Raw genomic sequence first — 8,958 nt, 5'->3', positions numbered from 1 at the left:
CTGACAAGGGGGAACCACAGCTCAAGAGGTTAAACCCAATGGTACTGATGTGGAAATACTCTCAGGCTCTACCCACCTCCATCACTGATCAACAGATATTCCACTCTGTGTTACCCTCCTTAGCCGGCTGACAGGTCAGGCAAGTGCCAGGACAACTGTGGTGCTGACTTTGAGAATAAGGGGAGGAGGAGGCATAGGAAGGCTCCCTGAGACCTGACAAACCACACCTAAAAAGTAAGAGAGAGGGTTGATGGGCTGAGGGCAGAAAGGAGAGGAGCGGGTGGGCAAAACCAAGGAAAGCTTGTGACATAGTATAAAACCCAAGAGAACAGGGAAGGAAACAGGACTTGAGAAGTGTCATTGAAGATTATCAACTGAACTCCCTTTAATGTGTGTGTGTGTGTGTGTGTGTGTGTGTGTATATATATATATATTTTCCACCCCCCCCCAGGAGAAATCAGTGAGTTGTTTTGTCTTATTTTCATGTTCAAAGTTGACTCGAATATTGTTCATTGCTCTACCCCATTGACTGGAGCTCAGTAAGGAGACTGGATTCCATGGATCAAGGGTTTATAAGGGTTGCCCAGATTACAAAGGAAATCAACTCTGAATATTCATTGGAAGGACAGATGCGGAAGCTCTAGCATTTGGCTACCTGATGCAAAGAGCCAACTCACTGGAAAAATCCCTGCTGCTGGGAAAGATTGAGGGCAGGAAGAGAAGGGGGCAACAGAGGATGAGATGGTTGGATGGCATCACTGACTCAACGGACATGGGTTTAAACAAACTCAGGGAGGTAGCGAAGACAGGGAAACCGGGTGTGCTGCAGTCCACGGGGTCGCAAGGAGTCAGAAGACCTAGTGACTGAACAAGAACAGATTATAAAGAACCTATTGTCTATGGACAAAGAAACTGAAGGTAAGTTACTCACTTAGCTCCAGTCATGTGACACTGGAACCAACCTTCAAATTCAGGAAGATAATGACCAAGCCCCACTCAACCACTTTACCAGTACACTTCTCAAAAGAAAAGGTTTACTTTCACATCCATTTTTTTAAAATTATTATTATTCAAAAAGGTCTTACTTCCAATGATAGGCACCTGGATATTTTTATGACTTGTAATGATTAGCTCCATGCTTTTGATAGACACAACCGTACATGTAGACCAATACATAGAGAGATCAACATTCTCTGTCGTCACAACTATTGAGTTCATATCCATCTATAACTCCTGAATCATAAGCTGATAGGTAGGGCAACCTACCATAGCTTTGCTTGCGGACTAGATACTCAATAACTGCTATTAATGCTTCTAAATGCACAGGACTGTGGACATCCATCAAGGAAGCAAACCTAACATTCTCCCTGGAATTCCTTTTTATCCTGAGTTTCTATTTCCATTTTGTCTCACAGGCTGTATCAGACAGAGCCAAGTCCCCTGGTGTATGTTTCTCGCGGAACCTTTGTTCCCTGGTTCTTTATGAGAGTTTTATCCTACTCAGAGTTGAAGAGAAAAATAACCCATTTATATTCCCGGCACTACGCTCTGGGTTTTATTCCTACTGCTGCTATGACGGGGGCTGCGACAAAGAGGAATACCAATGTCAGCAAGGAGTTAAATGCACTGCTCCTCAGAATGCAGTGGACTGGCCAGATGACTCAGAAGAAGGGGAAAGGCAGGGCCATCTCGAGTTCTAAATTTAGACAGACAGAGACAGAGACGTATGTATACACATATGTATATCTTTACACATCTACCTACCTATTCATATATCATCTGTTTAGCTTTGGTTGGAAGACCAAATAGCAGAGCATTTAGTTAAGAGTGCAAATTCAGAGCTCAGAGAAGCCTGATACCAGTGCCACCTCTGTGTATGTGATTTTGGAAAATGGATCTCAGCTTGCCCATCCGAGCCACGGGTGCAGCCACAGTGGTGCTCATCTTAGAGGCTTGCCGTGTGGCCCCTGGGAGCTGGTGCACGTGGGCTGTGTAGGTTGCCTCGCATTCTGAAGTAGGTGGCATGCCAAAGTCCAGACGGGATCACTCTGGGCAGTATTACAAAGACAAGGCTTATACAGGATGGTGGAAAACAGAATGGTTTATAAAGTAACCTTGGGAGTTCCCTGGATGTCCAATGGTTAAGATTCAGGGTTTTTACAGCCATGACCTGGATTGAATCCCTGGTCAGGGAACTAAGATCCCCATAAAAAAAGTAAACTTCGAAAAGTAACCTCTTTGCTAAAATCCCCAAAATTGACCTCTAAGAGAATAGGGCTTGGAGTTAGATGAGACTTGAGTTCAAATGCCAGCTTTTCCATTTACTGAGCGTATACATGGGTGTTAACAGAAAGGGAGGAAGAGAAGGGACAGATGGAGACAGAGGAGGGCTGGAGGGAGAGAGAATGATGGGGAGAGAAAGACAAAGAAAGGAGAACATGGCCATCTCTTTTAGCCATCAGAGATTCAATGCCCTTATCTACAAAGGGGGACAACAACAGTACCTGCCTCAGATGGTTACTGTGAGGAGTAAGTTATATACGTACACAGTCTGGCGTATTATTTGTCACATGCTATGCACACAAGAAAATGGTGTTCATAAACAATCCATTCTCTTATTAACTGTCTGGAAGGGCTGTATCCACACTCCCCATTCACTCCCATCTGAAAGCAACATGTTTAGGATGTCTTGTTATCAGGAACTATTTGTTAATTCCCTATGCAGAATTCAAATCTTTCAGTGTACCTCACCTGTGGCTCCATGCTAATTATGTACTTATCTTATTTGAATATCTGCTGCAAATGTACAGAGCACTGTTGTCTTTCCGCCTCCTGGTTATAAATAGTCAGGAATAGAAGCTTTAAAAAAAAAAAAAAAACTTTGGCATAGAAAAGAAAACAAATCAAGAACATCCTATAATATAATATCCTGTTCCTTTGACCAACTGGGGCTTTTGGAATTTTTTCAGGATGACTTTTCCAAACAAGTACAGCACTGAACACACCCCCACATTCACCCTAACAAGATACTCAATTGCAAAACTATGCTTTAATAAAAATCTAGAAGATGTTTTCTCTGTCATAAAGTCAAGTGTCCCCAACCCACACATAGTATCTTTTGGCTTTTGCTTCTCAGTGGCTATAATTTAAAGAAAGCAAGGGCTCTGATGACAGAAGTATACATTCAATGGACTTTTCTCGTAGCACAACAGATAGGAATCTACCTGCCAATGCAGGGGACATGGGTTCGATCTCTGGTCCAGGAAGATCCCAAACTCTGCAGAGCAAGTAAGCCCGTGTGACACAACTACTGAGCAGCACTCCAGACCCGGGAGCCACAACTACTGAGCCCAAGCGCACAACTACTGAGCCCAAGTGCTGCAACTACTGAGCCCAGGTGCTGCAACTACTGAGCCCAAGTGCTGCAACTACTGAGCCCAAGCGCACAACTACTGAGCCCAAGTGCTGCAACTACTGAGCCCAAGTGCTGCAACTACTGAGCCCAGGTGCTGCAACTACTGAGCCCAGGTGCTGCAACTACTGAGCCCAGGTGCTGCAACTACTGAAGCCCGAGTGCCCTGGAGCCCGTGCTCTGTAACAAGAGAAGCTGCTGCAATGAGCAGCAAGCACACCACAACCAGTGTAGCCCCACTCACTGCAACTAGAAAAAACCCCACACAAAGTGACAAAGACCCAGCACACGGAGTCTTCCAAAGTTTTTAAAGAAAACTTATTTTAAAAATTAAATGTTTTTAAAATTAGAAAGTTAAAACATTTTTTCATTTTATTTTAAAGCTTAAAAGAATAAAATTTTTAAAAATTTAAAAAAATTTTTAATTGCAAAAAATCAAGTTAAAAACAAAAGAAATGTAAATTCAATACCTGACACTACCAAATGTTGGCTGTGTGACCTTGGGCAAGTGACTTAACCTGTCTGAGCTCCCTGTAACAAGTGGGTAATAACAGTACCTACATCATAGGCAGGGCTTCCACCCGGTTCAGTACCAAGCAAATTGTTCAGATCCTAGTCCATGTGACTCCCATTTCCCTAGGGCTGGAGTTGCTGTCATTTGTATTGTTCTGAAAATTAGATAAGCTAATACACGGTTGGATTTGGCACACAGCCAATGCTGAGTAAGTGCTGCTGCTTCTTCCTATTACTATTACTGTTATCATTACTACTGTTGTAGGCTCTGTGTGAAGATGGAATGCGAGAATCCCAGGAAACACTCCCATTAAGTGAGATCCAGGGTCACTGGGGTTTGTAAGCAACGCCAGTTCCATGGTAAATGACAGCAAGCAGGGCGAGACCCTCTCATGCCTCCCATCCCACCCCAAAGGCCATAAGGGCAACAAATGGGGAGTGAAAGCCCAAAACCAGGCCTAGTTCAATTATCCACACTAATGGCAGGGTTCAGAGGCAAGGGCAACCAATGAGACGGGATAATCCAAAAGCCACTTTCCCTTGGCCACCAAGCACACAGTCGGTTCACATTCAAATACACTATGTCGGCCATTCCGGGGATTAATTTCCAACAAAATAATGAATCCACACACGACAGGCTTGGTTCCAGCTGGGAAGTGCCCTGGTTCTTTGGTCTGTTTCCTGCTCATCTCCTCTCTGCAACACACCCCACGCTGAGAAGAGCCAGCAGGCTCCCCAGACTGGTGCCAAGAACCAATCTAAACAGGGTTGACCCCTCTCAAATCTTCCCAGAGCATGAAAGAGGCCTGCATTTGAAAGGTTTCTTCTCCATGAAAATTAACCGGGGCTCCCAGATGCGATGCAACCAGTGAGGGACTAAGGGGACAGCTTGCTGCAAAGACCACACAGCTGAACCCCGTTGGCCTCGGCCCCAGCCAAGTGCAAGGTGCATGGTGTTGCCCATCTTCTGAGACATAAAGATCTCGAGATGCCCTCCTCCCCATCATGAACACGGCAAGTTCAAAAGGAATATAACCTTGTCATTCATGAAGGAGATGTCTATCCTAGGGGCTAGAAAATTAAACACTGCCATGAGGACTATACTGCGTGTATTCATCCAGTAAATAGATTTATTTTTGTTTTGCTATTGTTTAATGGCTCAATCATGTCCAACTCTTTGATACCCCATGGACTGCAGCATGCCAGACTTTCCTGTTGTTCATCATCTCCTGGAGTTTGCTCAAACTCTTGTCCATTGAATGAGTGATGCCATCCAACCATGTCATCCCCTGTCACCCCCTTCTCCACCTGCCCTCAATCTTTCCCAGCATCAGGGTCTTTTCCAATGAGTTGGCTCTTCGTATCAGGTGGCCAAAGTATTGAAGCTTTGTAAATTAAACAGGTATTGAGCACCTATGAGGGGTCTGGCACTGGACAAGGAACTAAGCATATAAAGAAACAGGAAGAAGAGTCCCTACCCTATAACCTTGTTGTTGTTGAAAGGCTAAGTCATGTCTGATTCTTTGCAACTCCATGGGCTGTAGCCTGCCTGGGGTCCTCTTGTCCATGGTATTTCCCAGGCAAAAATACTGGAGTGGGTTGTCATTTCCTTCTCCAGGGGATCTTCCCGACCCAGGGATCAAACCCAGGTCTCCGGCATTGCAAGTGGACTGTTTACCATCTAAACTACCAGGAAGTCCTGATAGCCTTGTAAAAACAAACAAAAAAACAATGGCAGAGGAATGTAATAAGTAAACACGGTGGTGAGAACAAAAAGCTTGGGCCCAGAGCTCTTCTGCTGGGGGCGGGGACTGGGGACCACGCTCTAAATCTAGCACTTTCTGGCAAGTCAACAACACTTCTTGCCCACTCATCTGCAATAGCCTCCTTTCATTCTTCCTGCCCCACCTCACCTCTCAAGCCATTTTGTGTTCCATAGAAAGAGGGATTGTAAAATTTGAATCTGACCTGGATTCAATATTCAAATCTCCCCCATGGTTTCCTGATGCTCTAAGATGCAAGCCATGGGACTTCCCTGTGATGGTCCAGTGGTTAAGAATCCACCTCGCAATGCAAGGGACGAGGGTTGATCCCTGATCGGGGAACTCAGATCCCACATGCCACAGGGCAACTAAGCCTGAGAGCCCCAATTAGAGAGTCCATGGGCTGCAATAGAAGATTCCACATAATACAACAAAGATCCTTCATGCCATAACCAATCTCAACAGAGCCAAACAAAAATAAACAAAAGATGCAACCCATGCCCTCACCTTGGCTGCACACCCCAATGGTCTGGCCTTTGCCTCCCTGCGTTCCCTTTAATCTGGCTGTCCCATGCCCGTCACACTCCAACAACCTGGGTTCTTTCAGCTTCTCCAACACACCAATCTCTTTTCCTTCCTCAGAACCTAGGCACCTTCTGTTTCCTTTCATGAAGATGCTTGACCTACAACTGAGTTCCTCTCATCTGTTTGGTCTCTACTCAAATGCTCCCTCCTCACAAGGAGATCAAACCAGTCAATCTTAAAGGAAATCAACCCTGAATATTCACTGGAAGGATCGATGTTGAAGCTGAAGCTCCAATACTTTGGCCACCTGATGCAAATATTTGAATCACAGGAAAAGACCCTGAGGCTGGGAAAGATTGAGGGCAGGAGGCAAAGAGGGTGGCAGAGAATGAAATGGTTTGATAGCATCACTGACTCAATGGACATGAATTTGAGCAAATTCTTGGAAGTAGTGAAGGATTGGAGAAGGCAATGGCACCCCACTCCAGTACTCTTGCCTGGAAAATCCTATGGACGGAGGAGCCTGGTAGGCTGCAGTCCATGGGGTCGCTAAGAGTCAGACACAACTGAGTGACTCCACTTTCACTTTTCACTTTCATGCATTGGAGAAGGAAATGGCAACCCACTCTAGTGTTCTTGCCTGGAGAATCCCAAAGATGGCAGAGCCTGGTGGGCTGCCGTCTCTGGGGTCGCACAGAGTCGGACATAACTGAAGCGACTTAGCAGCAGCAGCAGTGAAGGATAGGGGAGCCTGGCATGCTGCAGTTCATGAGGTCATTAAGAGTCAAATATGACTTAATGACTCAACAACAGCAATAAGCAGTCAACTACCAATAATTAAACCCCAGCTGGGCCTCCTTCATTGCACATTCAAAGTGTGAAAGAATCAATTTTTTATTTTTGTCATGGCCTTATTTATGTCCATGTACCCATAAATAAGAACAAATAGTAAATATTAAGAAGACGAAGAACAAAGGATAAGAATGAATAAGTAGAACAAATGTTGGAGACTTCTCTGGGTGTCCGATGGTTAGGACTCCATGCTTCTAATGTAGGGGACACAGGTTGGATCCCTGGTCAGGGAAGCAAGATCCCACAGATGACACCACATAGCCAAAAAACAAAACAAAACAAAAATTAATAAACTAATTTTGAAAAATAAAATGCATAAAAATGAATACATGTTGGCTGAGCCCTCATGATCTGCCAAGTTCTTCTCTAAACTCTTTCCACGTGTCACCTCCTTTCATTTCATCTTCCCAGCTAACGTGTACAGTCATCGCCATGGAGATAGGCACAGAGAGATTAAGCAACTTACATGCTAGTTGTGTGATGCACATATATGACAAAGGCTAAATCTGGGATTTAAGGCTAAACCAGGGATGTCTGGTTGCAAAACTTGTGCTCTTAACTTCCATGCTGAGCCACTTTTCAACCACAAATATCTCTATTTTTTTCAATTAAAATAAAATCACCTCCCCAAAGGGCTGTTAAAAAGTGACAAAGATCACAGGGGAATTTTGTTCAGTAGAACTCACCCAACCTCTCCCTTCGGGATCATCTCTTGTCTCTCCTTCCCCACGTCCCCGTAACAATCAACACACTGCCCTATCCTTTTAGAAGACACTCTATCCATAATCTCTCTTAGCAGCTGTAACTACATAAAGCTTATTTATACTCATGTCCTATGGCTAAAAGAGATCTTTAGGCAGCCCACAGCCCTGTCCAAAGAGTATATACATCACCAGGGGACAGGTTGTGAAATAGACTGAGTTGATTTAACAAGAAATGCCCATTATCCAAGAGCAAAGAAAACCCAAGGCCACCACTCTTCTCTCCCACCCTGGCTTCTATTTTCTTCTACCTCCAGCTCCATTCTAATTCTGTGCCTCCAATCCTAAATACATTAAAAACATAACCTATTCTATGTCTTAAAAAAAAAAAAAAACCTAAACAGGCTCAACTTAAGGTCAGCCTTTTCTGGTACACTGGTTCCTGTTAAGGAAGGAATAGAAGGAGAGATTGCTTTTAAAAAGAGAGAGGCTGCTTTTAATGACAGTTTCCGAACAGTGGCCTTTTGTACTTGAACAGATTGATGATAAAGCTCACTGTCAACTGACAGTAACATCAATGTCACGGAACAAAGGGACAGACGTCCCTCGGTAAGGGGTCATCCCAGAGCCATTAAGCAGTGCGGGTCGGCTCTGCCATCTTGGGGGACAGTGACTCCTCAGGATTATGTGGCCGCTGACTTCCTCTGAGCCAAGTCAGGGGAATAAGGCAGAGTTGGGAATGAAAACTCTCTCTCTCTTTCACACACACTCTCTATCTGAAAGTAATTCAACACTGCCCAGCACTGAACAGCCTTGGTCCATGTTTGAATCTGACCTTTGTCGAGTCTTTGCCCCATTACTTTAGGCACATATCTTTGCTTTTGTGTGCTCCAGTGTTCTCATCTGTAATACAGATACTAATAGGGCTGTTCTGTTGACAAGATGAGGTAATTCATGCAAAGACTTTGGCAAGATGTCTAGATAAATGAACACTCAAATTTTATGGTGGCTGTTAATACTACTACTACAATTAGGACAGAACTGTACAATCCAAAGCATCAGCAAATTTCCCCTTGCTAACACTTTAGTGAAGGAGATGCGGCATCTGATAATTCTACTGTTTTAAAGGTGAGGCTCAGACAGGTGTTCTGATGGCTCCAGATCACCTAAGTAGCCAACTATCTATCAGAAT

Source organism: Bison bison, unplaced genomic scaffold, assembly GCF_000754665.1.
Source record: "Bison bison bison isolate TAMUID 2011002044 unplaced genomic scaffold, Bison_UMD1.0 scf7180017864144, whole genome shotgun sequence".
Classification (NCBI taxonomy): domain Eukaryota; kingdom Metazoa; phylum Chordata; class Mammalia; order Artiodactyla; family Bovidae; genus Bison; species Bison bison.
Note: the sequence above shows the minus strand (reverse complement) of the source record.